This window comes from Triticum aestivum, chromosome 2A (assembly GCF_018294505.1).
Source record: "Triticum aestivum cultivar Chinese Spring chromosome 2A, IWGSC CS RefSeq v2.1, whole genome shotgun sequence".
NCBI classification, from domain to species: domain Eukaryota; kingdom Viridiplantae; phylum Streptophyta; class Magnoliopsida; order Poales; family Poaceae; genus Triticum; species Triticum aestivum.
In genome coordinates this window covers 165,579,209-165,599,185 of record NC_057797.1, presented here as the reverse complement: position 1 = coordinate 165,599,185, position 19,977 = coordinate 165,579,209, and the positions used below count along the sequence as shown (strand labels likewise).

The following is a 19,977-nucleotide window of genomic DNA, read 5'->3' as shown; positions in this document are numbered from 1 at the left end:
GTGGTCCGGGAGGGTCCTGCTCCAGTTGCCGTTGCAGCGTGAGGCGCTCCCGCGGTAACAGTGCTTGCCGCAGTGGAGCGTGTCACGCGGCGCGGCAACTGTTGCCTCGCCTGCCGCTCCGCTATGTCACCGACCTTGCGGAGACGCCTTCTTGGTTTGGATGGAGGCTTTGCTTGCGGCGAGCTGTCTGAAGATGAGGAGGAAGACGAGTTGATCTCCAGCGAGCCGCTCGTATCCTTGGCGGGCTCGCTCGACTCGATGTTATTCCCGGCAAGCTCTTTCTCGCCGGCAGGCTCCTCTCACTCGGCATGGCTTGCCGCCTCTGCTGCCTCTGCCTCCTCCACGGTGAATCCAAATTCGCCAGCGGTTGCGGCTGCCGCCGCCTCTTCTAGCCTAGTGGCGATGAGTGTCATCTCCGCATCGGTGGTGTCGCGGGTGAGGCTATCTTTCTCGTCGGAGCGGATCGGCACTTCTACCAAGTCATCGAAGAATTGCTGCACGACGTCGTCTGCAGGCTCTTGCCAAGTTGGGACAATTCCATGCGAGTCGCACAACAGCATCATTGCACGGATGCGGTCGAGCGCGGAGTTGTTGCACAGCGGAACGACCCCCCGGCAACCTGAAAACTTCGGGGTGTTGAGGGTCGTACTTGAACAGCTCCTGGAGCATTGCGTTGAGCTCCAGAACTGTGAAGTTGAAGTTGAGGCCCGGCCACAGCCTCATGATATCTGCCGCATTCTTGAACTCCCAAGTGGGTCTCCCCCGTTCCTGTAGGGGGGCGATGCGGCGGCGAAGAAAATCCGCGCCAACAGCGCCTAAAGTGAGCCCGGCAAGCCTGAGGCGTAGGATCTGGGTGGCAGCAATCTTCAGCCTGTCGTCTTCCGGGGCCACGTCACTCCAATCGCTGCCGCGTGCTACTGGGGTTTGGCGCCGGGTGGTGAATGGCTGCGGGTTCTCCTCGTCAATCCAGCACCAGTCTGCTCTCCACTCCTCCCACTTGCCGCGGAATTCTCCCTCCGGATAAGTTTCCTTCTTGCCGGCCTTTGAGATCCAGGCGATTCCGCCGGATAAAGGCTCTCCTCTCTCTACTCGGGGTATAAAGAAGTGGCGAAAGAGGGCTACATTGGGATGAACTCAATACAAACCACAAAGCAGGAGTAGGGTTTTACGCATCCATGCGGCCCGAACCTGGGTAAACTGCTCGTGTGCTTCGCCTCGATCCGCTCTTCGTGCGACCTCCGCCCTCGCCGAACCGAAAGGGACTCGGTCCGCCGGTCCCATAGGTGTTCGTGGATTAGTCCCTCGACACTTTGGCCCATTAGCAAGGAACTGGTTGAGTGTAGCAAAGTGATTTTGATTGTTGCCTTGGTTCCCTTGGTTGCCTTGATTGCGCTCTTGAAGAATTTGCATGATCAACTGTGTGTTTGCATTGGTTGCAGCCATCACAGCTTGCCATGCCTCCGGAGGAGGTGGAGGTGGTGGCAGATCAGGATTCGGAGTCATGCGCGTAGGAGGAGCCATCCTGAAGAGGTTGACATCCATTAGCACATTGATAGACAAATATTGAAGCTGAATCCAACGGAATGAAAATTGCAACATATAGTCTTCACATCCGAACAAAAAGAACGAATGCATTCCTCTTGAAATGATCACATATCCATAAATTGAGAAGCCACTTGGAATTTAGGTAGAGAAATAAATCAACAAGGTACGGATCAAGAACGAATACTCGGTAAGAAATCCCAATCTCAAACCAACTATCCATGGAAGAAGAACTAGAGCTACTAGAATTCCCACATATGAAACTCCCGAACCTTTCCGGTTATGCAATCAGGTGTTGGGGATACAGGGGAAGCATAATATCTCACCCAAATCTAGCAAATCCTACATCCAGCTGTATCCATCCTTCTACACATAATCAAGAAAAACTTCGGAAACCATCTACCTCAACCTTCGAAAAGCATCTGTTATACAAGTTATGGCGATACTCCCGAACTCCCGCCCCAGTACTGGGTGGCGTCGAGGTTATCTCACCAACGAACTGCATAAAAGAGATTTTCGATGTTGGCGTACTAGACTCAGGTATTCCAGAACTGCAACGATAAAATTATGACAACAAAACCTCAGAGCTCAACTCCCCGGGACACTTCCACAAAACCCCTGACAGGAGGCACCAAGACAATGTTCTCGTCATAAAACCATCGGAACGATTCCAAGATACCCGCGTGATCCTAATTTTTTTTTGTGAAATTTGAGAAGAGAAGAATCAAAACTCTACGTTAGGATGCCTTACCAGAGCGATGAGGAGATTGGGAAGTAAAAAGAATTCCTAAACTCTCTGATATATAATTCCTAAATGACTCAAAACATTTTTCTAGACACAACTCGGCCGCTAATAACGATCAAGCAATGGGGCTCCTAAGGTCGGGGAAGGCTCTGATTACCAACTTGTAACACCCTCGATGCGACTATATCTCCCACGTGTCGAGGCACGACTTAGAGGCATAATCGCATTGAAGGCATATGTCGCAAGTTAGGCAATCTTCACAACATCCCATGTAATATAGATAATAAAAGGGGAGATGACATAGTTGGCTTACACTCGCCACGTCAATCAAGTACATAAATAACATTACATCAACCAAACACTCATGGCCCGACTACGGCACCAAAATAAAAGATAACCCAACATGCGACACGGTCCCGATCACCCCCAACTGGGCACCACTACTGATCATCAGGAAAGGAAACATAGTAACGTTGAGAGTCCTCGTCAAACTCCCACTTGAGCTCGAGCGCGTCACCTGGAGCAGAATCATCAGGCCCTGCATCTGGTGTAGTAGTAATCTGTGAGCCACAGGGACTCAGCAATCTCGCACCCTCGCGGTCAAGACTATTTAAGCTTATAGGTATGGCAAGGTAAATATGTGGAGCTGCAGCAAGCGACTAGCATATATGGTGGCTATCCTGTTCGCAAAAGAGGGCGAGAAGAGGAGGCAAAGCGCGAGCGAGAAACTAGAGAGCAACCTGCACAAGCATTACTCCAACACCGTGTCCACTTCGCGGACTCCGCTGAGCAGAGGCCATCACGGTAACACACTCAGTTGATTCATTTTAGTTAAATTAAGGTTCAAGTTATCTACAACCGGACATTAACAAATTCCCATCTGCCCATAACCGCGGGCACGGCTTTCGAAAGTTCAAATCCCAGCAGGGAGTCCCAACTTAGCCCATGACAAGCTCTCACGGTCAATGAAGGAATAGACCTCCTCCCGAGACATTCCGATCAGACTCGGTACCTCGGTTCTTCAAGACACTTCGACAGGTTAAAACAAGACCAGCAACACCGCCCAAATGTGCCGACAAATCCCGATAGGAGCTGCACATATCTCGTTCTCAGGGCACACTCAGATGAGCCAGACGTCGGGTAGGCCAGCCCAGAGTTGCCCCTGGTAGCCCCGGACATCGCTCGGTTGGACCAACACTCAGAGGAGCACTGGCCCGGGGGGTTAAAATAAGATGACCCTCGGGCTCCGGAAACCCAAGGAAAAAAGAGGCTAGGTGGCAAATGGTAAAACCAAGGTTGGGCATTGCTGGAAAAGCTTTAATCAAGGCAAACTATCAAGGGGTTCCCATTATAACCCAACCGCGTAAGGAACGCAAACTCCAGGAACATAACACTGATATGACGGAAACTAGGGCGGCAAGAGTGGAACAAAACACTAGGCGAGAGGCCGAGCCTTCCACCCTTAACCAAGTATATAGATGCATTAAGATAACACAGCAATATAATGATATCCCAACAAGTAAATAGATGTTCCAACAAGGAACGGCCTCCAATCTTCACCTGCAACTAGCAATGCTATAAGAGGGGCTGAGCAAAGCGGTAACATAGCCAATCAACGGTTTGCTAGGACATGGTGGGTTAGAGGTTTGACATGGCAATTTGGGAGGCTTGAAAGCAAGTGGTAGGCATCATAGCATTGGCATAGCAAAAGAGCGAGCATCTAGCAAGGCAAAGATAGTAGTGATTTCGAGGGTATGATCATCTTGCCTGCAAAGTTGTCAGAGTTGACTGGATCCTCGAAAGAAAACTCAACGGGCTCCTCGTTAGCGAACTCGTCTCCCGGATCTACGCAAACAAGACAAACTAGCAACAAGGACACAATCAACCACGTGCAAGGATCAAACAATATGATGCAAGGATGGTATGCTATGCGGGATGGGATGCGGGATGCATATGCAAGATTTGACAAGGGATGCATGAACCTGGCCTCAACTTGGAAATCCAAGTGTGCCACTGGAAATATGATATGAAATCGCTTGAAAATGATATAAAGAACGCCGGAATCGGAGTTACGGTTTGGAAATGGCAAGCGATTCAAATATGACCACATTCTGCGATTTACAACAAGTAGCCATCTAAATGCAACAAGATGAACATGCTACAGCACCCAAACATGACAACAAAATACATGGCAGGGATGCATTCAAGATGCTTAACAAAAGTCTAGCACTGGGAAACGGCCAATTCATCCATTAACAGGTTCAAACAAGCATGGCAAAAACGCATATGGCAAACAGATTTCAGACTTAGTGAAATTAACACTTGTCTGAAATTTCAGATCAGGTAGCACTCTTCGGAGCAACAAAACTAGAAGCTACAGGACCTGAACGTGGCAAAGTAAAGCATGGCATGGAGATACTCAAAGAGCTTAACAAAAGTCCCTTAGTGACCTTGAGCCAAAAGGGGTCAGAAAATACAATTGCAAGCATGTGAACATGGCAAAAACATAATCAGATCACAGACTTAGTGAAAATTGGAACATGCTGAAAACAAATATCAAGTAGGCATGTTTATGAGCTTGATGCACTCACTATGGAGAAATTCATGACAAGCTAAGCATACACCCATCAAGAATACACAAAATGCAAGCTAGACATGGCAAGAACAATAGCATAGCATGCACAGATCAACTACAACATCATCGGCAAAATCGCTAGGGTGCTCCATAATTGCAAACAAAGACATGGATGGATAGAGCACTACAAGATTAACAAATCATCCTTACTGATCATTCTCAAAAGAGGCACGGATCACTAGGAAACAACATGAACATATGGCCATATGAGATAAACAGCTCAAGGACTTAGTGGAAATGCTAAGTCCCTGAAATCAGTATTACCAAGTGCCTCACTTTGCAAGCTTGTGCTAGTCAGCACACACATCACAAAAATACATGGGTTGCACCTCTGGAAAGATGGCAAAACCCTTAACAAAACATATGTAGAGCTCATGGCCATATCATGCACACAATAATCATGGCAAAAATGACAAATATCCAAATGGAGCAGCAGATCTGACAATTAACTCAAGTAGCACTCTTCTAACAGAATTTCGGGCATCAAAATGAACTCAAATGAAAATGATGCAATGGAATGTAATGATGTACTCTCTGAGATGAACATTTTGATATGCTATATGCCCAAAACGGAGCTACAGATGCAAAGTTACGATGCTATGAACATGGCAAAAAATATTAGGGTTTCGGGCAGAAAAGTCAACCGAGGAGGGGATCTAGATCTGGATCGGATCCGGCTGGCACGGAAAACGAGGTTCGCCGGACTCGGAGGTCGAGCTCGCCGGAGTCGTCGGGGTGGCGTCGGACGGCCGCGGAGGACGAGGGGGCCGGTCGGAGTCGCGGACGGGCGCCGGAGCGAGGCGGCGGCGTCGGCCGGCGGGAGCAGCGCGGCGGGGCGGCGCCGGAGCGAGGCGTCGGCGTCGGCGTCGATGGCGGCGCGAAGACCCGGCGAGGCGCGCGGCGGCGCCGGCGAGCCGGAGTGGAGGAGGGCGAAGGCGGGCGGCGGCGGATCCGGATGGGCCTCGGGGGCCGGATGCGGGCTCCCCGGGCCGGCGGCGGGACGAGCGGCTCCGCACCACATGGCGGAGTATGGTGGTGGCGGGACGTCCGGTCAGGGTGAACGTTGTCCGGCGGCGGAGAGGGGATATTTTTAGGGTTAGGGGGGAGAGGATCCGCAAATTTCGGAGGTGGTCTTTATATAGACATAGAGGGAGCTAGGAGAGTCCAAATGAGGTGCGGTTTTCGGCCACGCGATCGCGATCGAACGCTCTAGATGATGGAGAGGGTTTTGGTGGGTTTTGGGCCAAATTGGAGGGGTGTTGGGCTGCAACGCACACGAGGCCTTTTCGGTCCCTCAGTTAACCGTTGGAGTATCAAACGAAGTCCAAATGGTACGAAACTTGACAGGCGGTCTACCGGTAGTAAACCAAGGACGCTTGTCAAATCTCGGTCCAATCTAGAAATTTTTAACCCCCACACACGAAAGAAGGTAGAAATGACCACCGGAGGAGAACGAAGCGCCGGAATGCAAAACGGACAACGGGGAAAATGCTCGAATGCATGAGATGAACACGTATGCAAATGAAATGCACATGATGACATGATATGAGATGCATGACAACGACAGCAACACACGGAGACAAAAACCCGAACCCAAGAAAATAAAATAACTTAAAGCCAGAAATGGCAAGAGTTGGAGTACAAATTGGGAAAGTTACATCCGGGGTGTTACAGTCGAGGTCGAGGCCGAAGCAGAGGGACGACGGCAGGCTCAACGGCGAGAAGATGGCGGAGACAGGGCGGCCGAGGAACTTGCCGGCGAGCGCGCAGACGTGGTCCTGCTCGTCCTTGAGGCACGAGTTCTCGATGCGCATGTGTTGGTCCTCCAGCGACTGATACGTCCATTTTGCATCATGCTTTTATGTCGATATTTATTGCATTATGGGCTGTTATTACACATTATGTCACAATACTTATGCCCATTCTCTCTTATTTTACAAGGTTCACGTAAAGAGGGAGAATGTCGGCAGCTGGGATTCTGGGATGGAAAAGGAGCAAATATTAGAGGCCTATTCTGCACAGCTCCAAAAGTCCTGAAACTTCACGAAAGACGTTTTCAGAATATATAAAAAATACTCAGTGGAAGAGATTCACCAGGGGGGCACACCCTGCCCACGAAGGTGGGGGCGCGCCCTACCCCCCTGGGCGCGCCCCCCTACCTTGTGGGCCCCCTGGTGGCCCTCCGGTGGCCATCTTCTACTATATGAAGTCTTTCGATGGGAAAAAATAACAAGCCATCTTCTTGGATGAAACTCCGCCGCCACAAGGCGGAACCTTGGCGCAACCAATCTAGGGCTCTGGTGGAGCTGTTCTGCCGGGGAAACTTACCTCCCGAAGGGGGAAATCATCGCCATCATCATCACCAACGCTCCTCTCATCGGGAGAGGGCAATATCCATAACCATCTTCATCAGCACCATCTCCTCTCAAAACCCTAGTTCATCTCTTGTATCCAATTCTTGTCTCCAAGTCCGGGATTGGTGCTAGTAGTTTGCTAGTAGTGTTAATTACTCCTTGTAGTTGATGCTAGTTGGTTTATTTGGTGGAAGATCATATGTTCAGATCCTATATTCATATTAATACCCCTCTGATTATGAACATGTTTATGCTTTGTGAGTAGTTACTTTTTTTCCTTAGGACATGGGAGAAGTCTTGCTATTAGTAGTCATGTGAATTTGGTATTCGTTCGATATTTTGATGAGATGTATGTTGTCTCTCCTCTAGTGGTGTTATGTGAACGTCGACTACATGACACTTCACCATTATTTGGGCCTAGAGGAAGGCATTGGGAAGTAATAAGTAGATGATGGGTTGCTAGAGTGACAGAAGCTTAAACCCTAGTTTATGCGTTGCTTCGTAAGGGGCTGATTTGGATCCATATGTTTCATGCTATGGTTAGGTTTACCTTAATACTTTTGTTGTAGTTGCGGATGCTTGCAATAGAGGTTAATCATAAGTGGGCTGCTTGTCCAAGTAAGGACAGTACCCAAGCACTGGTCCACCCACATACCAAATTATCAAAGTACCGAACGCGAATCATATGAGCGTGATGAAAACTAGCTTGATGATATTCCCATCTGTCCTCAGGAGCACTTTTCTCTATATAAGAGTTTTTCCAGGCTTATCCTTTGCTACAAAAAGGATTGGGCCACCTTGCTGCACTTTATTTACTTTTGTTACTTGTTGCTCGTTACAAATTATCCTATCACAAAACTATCTGTTACCACTTATTTCAGTACTTGCAGAGAACACCTTGCTGGAAACCGCTTATCATTTCCTTCTGCTCCTCGTTGGGTTTGACACTCTTACTTATCGAAAGGACTACGATAGATCCCCTATACTTGTGTGTCATCAAGACTCTTTTCTGGCGCCGTTGCCGGGGAGTGAAGCGCCTTTGGTAGGTGGAATTTGGTAAGGAAAAAATTATATAGTGTGCTGAAATTTACTGTGACTTGTTACTATGGAAATTAATCCTTTGAGGGGCTTGTTCGTGGTATCTTCACCCCGACCAGTAGAGCAAAGAGTTGCTCCTCAACCTACTGAACCTACTGAAAATGAAAATGTCTGCTTTGAAATTCCTTCAGGTATGATAGAGAAACTGCTAGCTAATCCTTTTTTAGGAGATGGAACAAAACATCCTGATGAGCATCTAATATATGTGGATGACGTTTGTGGATTATTTAAGCTTGCAGGTGTACCCGGAGATGTTGTTAAGAATAAGGTCTTCCCTTTATCTTTGAAGGGAGATGCATCGACATGGTATAGGCTATGTGATGATATGGGGTCCTGGAATTACAAACGATTGAAATTGGAATTTCTTCAGAAGTTTTATCCTATGCATCTTGTTCATCGTGATCGCAATTATATATATAATTTTTGGCCTCGCGAAGGAGAAAGCATCTCTCAAGCTTGGGGGAGGCTTAAACCAATGTTATATTCATGCCCCAATCATGATCTCTCAAGAGAAATGATTATTCAAAAATTTTATGCTCGGCTTTCTGATAACAATCGCACCATGCTTGATACTTCTTGTGCTGGCTCTTTTATGATGAAGATTATTGAATTCAAATGGGATTTATTGGAAAGAATTAAACGCAACTCTGAAGATTGGGACCTCGACAAAGGTAAGGAGACAGGTATGACACCTAGGTTTGATTGTGTTAAATCTTTGATGGATACCGATGTTTTTCGTAAATTTAGCACTAAATATGGACTTGATTCTGAGATAGTAGCTTCTTTCTGTGAATCTTTTGCTACTTATGTTGATCTCCCCAAGAAGAAGTGGTTTAAATATCATCCTCCCATAGAAGTAAAAGTAGTTGCACCTATTAAAGTTGAAGAAAAGATTGTCACTTATAATGATCCTATTGTTCCTACTTATTATGTTGAGAAACCACCTTTTCCTGTTAGGATAAAGGATCATGCTAAAGCTTCAATTGTGGTTCGTAAAAGCAATATTAAAACTTATACACCTCATGAGCAAATTAAATTTGAACCTGATATTGCTATTGTTAAAGATCTCTTGTCTGATAATATTGATGGGCATGTTATTCATTTCCTTGATGAGACTGCTAGAATTGCTAAACCTTGTGCTAAAGATAAAAACAGACCTGTGGTAGGCATCACTACTAGGAAAAGGGCTATAGATAATATGGACACTAATGGCGCACCAGACATGTGGTGCGCCACTACTATATAGCAGTGGCGCACCATGTGTCGGTCCGCCATTAGTGTGATAGACACTAATGGTGCACCACACCCATGGTGCGCCACTACTAACATATTTTTTTTCCAAAAATACTAATGGTGCACCAGGGAACAGTGCACCATTACTAGTTTTAACTAGTAATGGCGCACCACTACTATCATTTTTTCCAAAAATACTAATGGCGCACCACCAGCTAGTGCGCCAGTAGTAACCAGGGTTACTAATGGCGCATTTGTAGGTGGTGTGCCATTAGTAACCTGGGACCAGCTAGATATTTTAGACAGCCACCTACACACTCACTTTCCCCACTTGATTCTCTCCACCTCCTCCTCCAAGCTTGTCTCGGCTGCCTCCTCCTCCTCACCTCATTTGCACCATAGATTCATCCAAATTAAGTGGTTAAATTACCTTTTTTGATAGGTAAGTAAGGGGAAAGCTTTGTTTATGTTGTAGATCTACTTTTTCTCCCTCCAACAATGTGCACATGCACTTTTTATGGCGTAGCTAGATCTATGTATGTTTCTGGTGTTGCATATGTTTGTGGTGTTGCATATATGTTTGTGTTTGCAGGTACTGGTATTTGAAATGCGATAGTTGTCAATATTTTGCCGGAATGTTGATTCATTTCCGTTTCAGCGAGAATTTTGGCACTATGCATTCTTTTTGGTCCTATTTTTAGGGAAAGTCATGCCAAAAAATTTCTTGGTTCTAAAATATCGTTTTGCTCTACCCCGCAGGCGACCATGGTCCGCACGATGACCGAAGGCATCGTGAATAGGTTTCTGAGCTCTGCGAAGGCCGAGATGCTTCAAAAGAACGAGACGGAGATAAGATGTCCGTGTCGAAGATGCAAGCTGAAGAGCCTTATTGTGGACCCGGATTCCGGGCAGGTGCGGGACCACCTGCTCTTGCGTGGTTTCATGGATGGCTATCGGTGGCAAGGTGATGAAGATGACTATGAAGTCGTCCTTGGGGGCCGAGCAAGAAATGAGGAAGGGCAGCAAGACAACCACCGCGGCGAGGGCGGGCGAGAAGACGAAGAATCTCCAGGACATGATCACGACGGTGATGCTGTACATAGTCATCATGTAGAAGATGTCGGACATGATGATGAGGAAGATCAAGACGAAGGGCATGATCATGAAGATGAAGATGCCGGAGCAGATGACGATGGACCATCGATGGGCTGGGTGCAGGATCCTCATATTCAAGAGCTGCTTCTCAAGCAGACGGATAACGCAAGAGCTGCCGCCCGAGAGAAAGCCAAAATGGATCAACTGGAGATAGACGCGGTTACTCCATTGTATGAAGGATGCAGGCCCGAGGATACTCGCCTGAAAGTAACGCTCATGGCTCTGGAGATGAAGGTAAAACACAAAATGACCGACGCATGCTTCAATGAGAACATGTCATTCTGGCACGAACGTCTTCCCAAGGGGAACAAGTGCCCGACCAGTTTCGAGGAGGCGAAGAAAATCATGTGTCCTCTGGATTTACCGCACGTGAAATACCATGTGTGCATGAACAATTGCATCATTTATCAGGACGAGCATGCGGAGTCTACCATCTGCCCAGTGTGCGGCGTCACTCGATACAAGAAGAGGAAGAAAGCTCCTCAAAAAGTGGTGTGGTACTTTCCGATCACTCCTCGTCTGCAGCGGTATTTCGCGGACCCAAAGGTAGCAAAGCTCCTGTGTTGGCACGCGAATAGGGAGGAGAAGAAGCGAGAAGATGACGCAAATGATGTGGAGATAAATAAAAAAGATAAGATGCTGATTCACCCTAAGGATGGGAGCCACAGGCAAGCGTTGAACTTCGAACACCCAGAATTTGGGAACGATCCAAGGAACATCATGCTGGGCGCGAGCACCGATGTAGTCAATCCGTTTGGCAGCCAGAGAAGCACACATAGCACCTGGCATGTGTTTGTGTTGATGTGCAACCTCCCCCCTGGTTGTGCATGAAGAGGAAGTACATTCACATGAGTATGCTAATCAAAGGGCCGAAACAACCAAGGAACGACATCAATATGTATCTGGGGCTGCTGAAAGAGGAGCTAGACATGCTGTGGAAAACGCCAGCCAATATGTGGGACGCCGCAGAGAAAGAATATTTCCCTATGAGAGCCGCACTGCTCACGACGGTGCAGGACTATCTCGGTTATGGATATGTCGCGGGGCAGGTGGTCCACGGATTTTCTGGATGCGTCAGGTGCATGGATGACACAACGTATCACCAGCTAGATAGAGATCTCGGGTCTTCGAAAACCATGTTCATGGGACATAGAAGGTGGCTTCGCGACAATGACCCGTGGAGAAAACACAAGGATCTGTTCGATGGTAAAACCGAACCCCGAAGATGCCCGCGTACGAGGAGCGATGAGGAAATAGACGAGGTGTTGAAAAATTGGAAAGATTGCCCACTGCCGGTAAAGAAGCAAAAGGCGCCAGAACCGGGAAAGAAGCGAAAGGCGCCAGAGCCGCTGCTGAAGGTATGGAAAACAAGGTATGTTTTCTGGGACTTGCCGTACTGGAAGATCCACCGTGTGCCTCACAGCCTTGATGTCATGCATATCACGAAGAACGTGTGCGAGAGTCTACTTGGTACCCTGCTCAACATGCCAGAGAGGACCAAAGATGGGCCGAAAGCAAGGGCGGACTTGAAATCAATGGGCATCAGGGAGGAGCTTCACGCTGGTGATGATGATGATGATGATGAGGCGAAGCAGGACACGGAAAGTCGTCGCAAAGGAAAAAAGGCCAAGAAGACCGGAAATGACTTCCCTCCCGTGTGCTTCACTCTAAGTCAGGAGGAGATCAATCAGTTTTTCACCTGCCTCGTAGGAATAAAACTTGCTTACGGTTATGCGGGGAAGATAAGCAGATACCTAGACTCAGCGAAGCAGAAGTTCAGCGGGATGAAGTCTCACGACTGTCACGTGCTGATGACGCAAATACTTCCAATTGCAATCCGTGGGATCATATGGACGCGCACGTCCATGAAACGCTATCTGGCCTATGCAACTTTTTCGACGTCATCTCTCAGAAGTCGGTTGGCGTGAGGCAACTCAGAAGGCTACATGAAGAGATCATGGTGATACTATGTGAGCTTGAGATGTACTTCCCGCCTGCACTCTTCGACGTTATGGTGCATCTGCTGGTCCATATCATGGAGGATATCATCCAACTGGGCCGACGTTCCTGCACAGCATGATGCCGTTCGAAAGGATGAATGGTGTCATCAAAGGATATGTTCGCAACATGTCACGTCCACAAGGAAGCATAGCCAGGGGCTTTCTGACCAAAGAGTGCATCTCCTACTGCACGAATTATCTAGGCATCGAGAACCCCGTTGGTCTGCCCGTCAATAGGCACCTCGGCAGGCTCGCTGGATGGGGTCACTGTGAGGGTCACCGCGAAATTCATGTTGACTTCGAGGGTCGACTCGCCGACTTTGAAAGAGCAAACCTAGTCGTGCTACAACACATAGACATGGTCGATCCTTAGGTGGTAGAGCACAAAACCTTTACTGAGAAGACGTACAATGACTGAGGCCAACAGAGGACGGATGGAGATATAATCAAAGAGCACAACTCATGTTTCACGCGTTGGTTCAAGCAGAAGGTTCTGTCATACCCTTTACATGAGGATTCTTTCACGGAAGAACAACTCATATTTGCCTTGTCATAGGGCGCCGAGCACAACCTGATGACGTATGATGCGTACGATATCAACGGCTACACATTCTACACCGAGGGAAAGGACATAAAGAGCGATGGTTATCAGAACTCCGGGGTAACGATGGAATCCTACACCGGTAACAACAAGGATGATACTACGGAAGGATCGAGAAGATCTGGGAGCTGAGCTACGCTGGAGAGAAGGTCCCGATGTTCCGTGTCAGGCCAAGAGCGTCATAAAAGAAGACCGGTATTTCACCACCATGGTTATACCCGAAGCCAAATCCAAGACCGCGGGCGCAAACGTCACCGCGAAAAATGAGCCATTGGTACTGGCTTCCCAAGTGGACCAATGCTTCTTCATTACCGACCTGTCAAAGCCCAGTCGTGTTGTCGTGAGAAGAGGCAAAAGGAAGATCATCGGAATGGATGGAGTCGCCAATGAGCAAGACTTCGACAAGTACGGCGACCCGAAGATGGAACATGACGACGACGATGAAGTACCAGCATACACCACAAGAAGAAACAGGACCACCCTACCTAAAGGACGCCCGTTCAAGAGATGAACTCCATTTACGAAAAATAAGGGCAAGATGATTGTGAACAGATAGCTAGTTAATATTTTCTGAACTCATGAATATTTTTAAATTTAATTCATGGGCACTTTTTGAATTCATGAATATTTTTTCAAATTTGATGATATTTTTTCATATTCAATATGAAAAAATATTGAATATTCATGAGGACACTCGATCTCGATCCCCCTCCATCTCGATCGCTATCCCCCCTCGCCGGATCCCCCTCGCCACCGAGCACCCCCCACACCCTCCCCCGCTCCACCACCGCCGACGACCCCCCGCACCCTCCCCCGCTCCCCCGCCGCCGACGACCCCGGCACCCTCCCCCGCTCCACCGTCACCGACGACCCCCCGCACCCTCCCCCGCTCCACCGCCGCCGCCGACCCCCTGCACCCTCCCCCGCTACGCCACCGCCGAGCGCACCACCCACCCCCTCCCTCCCCACCCCCGAGCGAGACCCAGGGTTCAAAGCACCGCTGCAGGCCCTCCGCTAGGCAACAAAAAATCCTAAAAAAATTACTAATGGTGCACCGCTAGGCGGTGCACCATTGCTATCCAAAAAAAGACTACTAATGGCGCACCTCTAGGGGATGCGCCATTGCAATTCAAAAAAAGATTACTAATGGCGCACCGCCAGGAGGTGCGCCATTGCTATCAAAAAAATTACTAATGGCGCACCGTTGGGTGGTGCGCCATTGCTAACCCTCCCCACTAAAATCCCCACTCCACTTGCTCCCCTCTCCCTCTGGCCTCTCTCCCTCCCTTTGCCAGATCCAGGCGCCCTCCCCAACCCACTGCACCACCGCCCCGACCCACTGCTTCACCGCCCCGACCCACGAGCCGCCGCCCAGACCCACTGCGACGCCGCCCCGACCCACGCGCCGCCGCCCAGACCCTCCCCGAGCGCGGCCGCCGTGCGTCACCGCGGCCACCGCCCGCCCCGTGCTTCGTTGTCGTGCCGTCATCGCCTAGGAGCTGCGCCAGGAGCAACACCATCATCACCTTCATCGCCTACGTCCACGGATTGGAGCCGGTTCATCAAGGATCGAGCGCATCGACCTATTCTTCCTCATCACCGACCACTGCTTCTCGGCGTCTATCCGTGCTGCCGCGACCACCCTTGGCCTCGCCGTCTCCTTCCCCAGCTCTGCGGTGAGCGTCTCCATTGATTCCCCCGCTTTTCCCCTTGTTTAGTCACCGTTTGTGCCGCCCGCCACTTCCCTGCAGGCTCGTGCTCACCGCGTCGGCTGCCCCTCGCGTGGTCGTGCGCCACCCACTAGCGTAGAGCCTAGAGGATAGAAATAGTTGGTATTTGCGTTAGTTGTACAGATGAAGAAGCTAATTTTTTGGGTTTCGTACTGCTGTCCATGATTACCATACCGCGGAAGTTTGGTACTAGTAGAAACTTTGGAACTTGGAAACCCAAATCAGTCGAGTTTCTGTTTGATTAGCCTACTATATTCCCGATTTTTGTTTAATTTAGCATATTGTAAATGCTTTGAAATAACTGAACCAAATTCAGTTTGTATCCTACAGTAATTCAGTTTTTCAGGTTTTGTGCATAGGATGTCTGTCTTCTCAGTTCATTCTGCAAAACATTTCTCCAACGGTTGCCCTACCTGTGACATGGATAGGTTCAGTGCATCAACAGTGCTACTCTAGTATCTAGTTGTTGTAATAAGCCTTGTGGTTTGGTGACTTGTTTGTCAGCTGTTCCTTATTATATACAGATTGTCGTTCCCTTTTGTTGCATATTGAAATGCTAGTGTCGTGTATTATGGATACAAAATCTGAAGGGAATTTTAAGGGAGCATAGAGAAATCATTCACCTTTGGTGATTTCTGTAGTAAAAATGTGGCCTTTTTTGTTTGAAATTAGCTTTGGAAGTTTGTTAGTAACCTAACTATCTTGTGCTTATGCTTATATGATGTATTTTCTCGTTGGTGTTGGTTTGTTTAGGCTAGTGCAGGGTGTTGCTTTATTCTGTCATCATTTGTAACTATGTCACAAATAAATTGTTCCTTCTTCTGTATTTGACAAGTAATGATTGTTGATAAGCTGAGGCATGGATTAAGCTGTTTCTTTGATGTACCATATTGTATATCACTCCACAATGAAATACAGTACATATTGATGTGCTTTGTAAAACTTGTTTATGTACTGAACTACTAATGCCTTGTGATGCTCTGAATTACTTATGATCACATTGAGAAAGACTTGTAAAGATGATGATCATCTTTTACAGAAAAAATATTCTGTAAACACGTCAGTAACTTTGCTAGTTTGCTGGGTTTTGTCTCCGACCATCGTGTCGTGATGATTTTGCAGGTACCCCGAGAGGCCCTTGAGTTTGCTGGAATGTCGATTAACTTCCGTTCCGGCAAATTCGGGTACTCCATATGTCCTATTTTCAGCAAAGGTCATGCTGAAATTTTCCGTGAATTTTAGCATGACTTTGCTAAAAATAGGACATATGGGGTACTTGTGACTAATGCATGGGCCGGGGTATCTTAGTACTAAATTAAGTAGGATCAACTGCCCCTTTATTCTTCTTGCATTAAACCATAGGTGGCAATAGAGCCAAGTGATTAGGTCCAACTTAGAATTCTCCTTCCCAACAAAGCTTTTAGGATGCCTTGCTGTCGACAAACCATAAATTATAAAACCTTGGCTTTTAGGGTGCCTCGGTGTCGATAAAAACCTAAATGATGAAAGCTTAGGCTTTTAGGGTGCCTTGGCATCAACAAACCCTAAATGATAAAAGCTTAGCTTTTAGGATGCCTCAGTGTCGACAAACCCTAAATGATGAGACCATGATCTTGTTCCTTGACAATAACCAACTTTTTGACCAAACTTTTTCCTATTTAGAGCGAAACATGGCCCACAACAATGAGGCCGACGGTTCGGGCAAGCAATTCTGGGAGCTGTCCCAGGAGATGGAGGAAGAACCTCACCGCTATGAGGACGCCGCGGAAGACACCGATCCTGACTACACAACCCCTAGTGGCATCGGGGATGACACCACTGATGGTGCCGCCGAGGATGCCACCACTAATGATGGCAGCGCACGCACAGATGAAAGGATCGATATGGTTGACTAGAGGGGGGTGAATAGGCAACTAACAACTTTTAGCTTTTCTTTAACAATTTAAACTTTGCATCAAAGTAGGTTGTCTAGAAATGCAACTAGGTGAGCAACCTATATGATGCAACAAAGATAGGAACACAAGCAAGCAAGATATATATCACAAATAAGCTTGCACAAGTAAAGGCACGAGATAACCAAGAGTGGAGCCAGTGGAGACGAGGATGTGTTACCGAAGTTCCTTCCCTTTTTGGGGGAAGTACGTCTCCGTTGGGGCGGTGTGGAGGCACAATGCTCCCCAAGAAGCCACTAGGGCCACCGTATTCTCCTCACGCCCTCACTCAATGCGAGATGCCGTGATTCCACTATTGGTGCCCTTGGAGGCGGTGATCGAACCTTTAAAAACAAGGTTGGGGCAATCTCGACAACTCAATTGGAGGCTCCCAACGACACCATGAAGCTTCACCACAATGGACTATGGCTCCGCGGTGACCTCAACCGTCTAAGGTGCTCAAACACCCAAGAGTGACAAGATCCGCAAGGGATTAGTGGGGGGAATCAAATTTCTCTTGGTGGAAGTGTAGATCGGGGCCTTCTCAACCACTGCCGAGCAAATCAACAAGTTTGATTGGCTAGGGAGTGAGATCGGGCGAAAATGGAGCTTAGAGCAACAATGGAGCTTAGGGTTAGAAGAGGTGGTAAACTAGAGGAAGACACCCCTTTTATAGCTTAGGACAAAAATCCAACCGTTATCCACCTACCAGCCCGCGACCAGCGGTACTACCGCCACAGACCAGCGGTACTACCGCAGGGCCACGCGGTACTTCCGCTTGCTAACAAGCGGTACTACCGCAAGGCCATGCGGTACTACCATGTAGGCCCGCGGTACTACTGTTGGAAATATGCCCTAGAGGCAATAATAAATTGGTTATTATTATATTTCCTTGTTCATGATAATCATTTATTATCCATGCTAGAATTGTATTGATAGGAAACTCAGATACATGTGTGGATACATAGACAACACCATGTCCCTAGTAAGCCTCTAGTTGACTAGCTCATTGATCAATAGATGGTTACACTTTCCTGACCATGGACATTGGATGTCGTTGATAACGGGATCACATCATTAGGAGAATGATGTGATGGACAAGACCCAATCCTAAGCCTAGCACAAGATCATGTAGTTCGTATGCTAAAGCTTTTCTAATGTCAAGTATCATTTCCTTAGACCATGAGATTGTGCAACTCCCGGATATCGTAGGAGTTCTTTGGGTGTGCCAAACGTCACAATGTAACTGGGTGGCTATAAAGGTACACTACAGGTATCTCCGAAAGTGTCTGTTGGGTTGGCATGAATCGAGACTGGGATTTGTCACTCCGTGTAAACGGAGAGGTATCTCTGGGCCCACTCGGTAGGACATCATCGTAATGTGCACAATGTGATCAAGGAGTTGATCACGGGATGATGTGTTACGGAACGAGTAAAGAGACTTGCCGGTAACGAGATTGAACAAGGTATCGGGATACCGATGATCGAATCTCGGGCAAGTATCGTACCGATAGACAAAGGGAATTGTATACGGGATTGATTAAGTCCTTGACATCGTGGTTCATCCGATGAGATCATAGTGGAAGATGTAGGATCCAACATGGGTATCCAGATCCCGTTGTTGGTTATTGGCCGAAGAGGTGTCTCGGTCATGTCTGCATGGTTCCGAACCCATAGGGTCTACACACTTAAGGTTCGATGACGCTAGGGTTATAGGGAAAGTATGTACGTGGTTACCAAATGTTGTTTGGAGTCCCAGATGAGATCCCAGACGTCATGAGGAGTTCCGGAATGGTCCAGAGGTAAAGATTGATATATAGGAAGTATGGTTTTGGCCACCGGAAGTGTTCCGGGCATCACCGGTAGTGTACCAGGACCACCGGAGGGGTCCGGGGGTCCACCAGGTAGGGCCACCAGCCCCGGAGGCCTACATGGGCCAATAGTGGGAAGGAACCAGCCCCTAGGTGGGCTAGGGCGCCTCCCACCAAGGCCCAAGGCGCCTCCAATAGGGGAAGGGGGCAAACCCTAGGGCAGATGGGCCCTAAGGCCCACCCTAGGTGCGCCTCCCCCTCTCCCCCCTTGGCCGCCCCCTAGATGGGATCTAGGGCTGGCCGCCACCCCTAGGGTGGGAACCCTAGGTGGGGGCGCAGCCCTCCCTCTCCCCCTATATATAGTGGAGGCAAAGGGGCAGCCCAACACACGATTTAATCTCCCTGTTGGCGCAGCCCTACCCCTCTTCCTCCTCGTCTCTCGTAGTGCTTGGCGAAGCCCTGCTGGAGTCCCGCGCTCCTCCACCACCACCATGCCGTCGTGTTGCTGCTGGATGGAGTCTTCCCCAACCTCTCCTTCTCCCCTTGCTGGATCAAGGTGTAGGAGACGTCACCGGGCTGTACGTGTGTTGAACACGAAGGTGCCGTCCGTTCGGCACTAGGATCATCGGTGATTTGGATCACGACGAGTGCGACTCCATCAACCCCGTTCACTTGAACGCTTCCGCTTAGCGATCTACAAGGGTATGTAGATGCACTCTCCTTCCCCTCGTTGCTAGATTACTCCATAGATTGATCTTGGTGATGCGTAGAAAATTTTGAATTTCTACTACGTTCCCCAACAACTACTGCAGCAGCAGCAGCTAGGGCAGACCTGTAGCACAAGAGCTATGGGCGATACTGCCGTGGGCGCGGTACTACCGCTCCCCCTTGTGCTACTACCGCAAGGCAGGAAACCCCTAGCCAGGGAAGAGCGCGGATAAAGATAAATTCGTGCCTACTTTCGCTGGTAAACGGAAGAAGCAAAAATCCGACACAATACTACCGTAGAGGAGCGATACTACCGCCTGGTGTCAGCGTTCTGGGAACGGGGGTCCCCAGACTTGCCTGCCTGCGGCGTGGCTCAAAGGGGGGCCCAGCACGGCCCATCTTCATCAACACAGACCCAAGACCCTCGAAAGGGG

General features: G+C 48.6%; 1 pseudogene; it reads right to left on the bottom strand.

Moving 5' to 3' along the window:
• LOC123191605 (homeobox-leucine zipper protein ROC6-like) overlaps window positions 1-19,977 on the bottom strand; it is a 131,630-nt pseudogene that overhangs the window by 29,139 nt on the left and 82,514 nt on the right.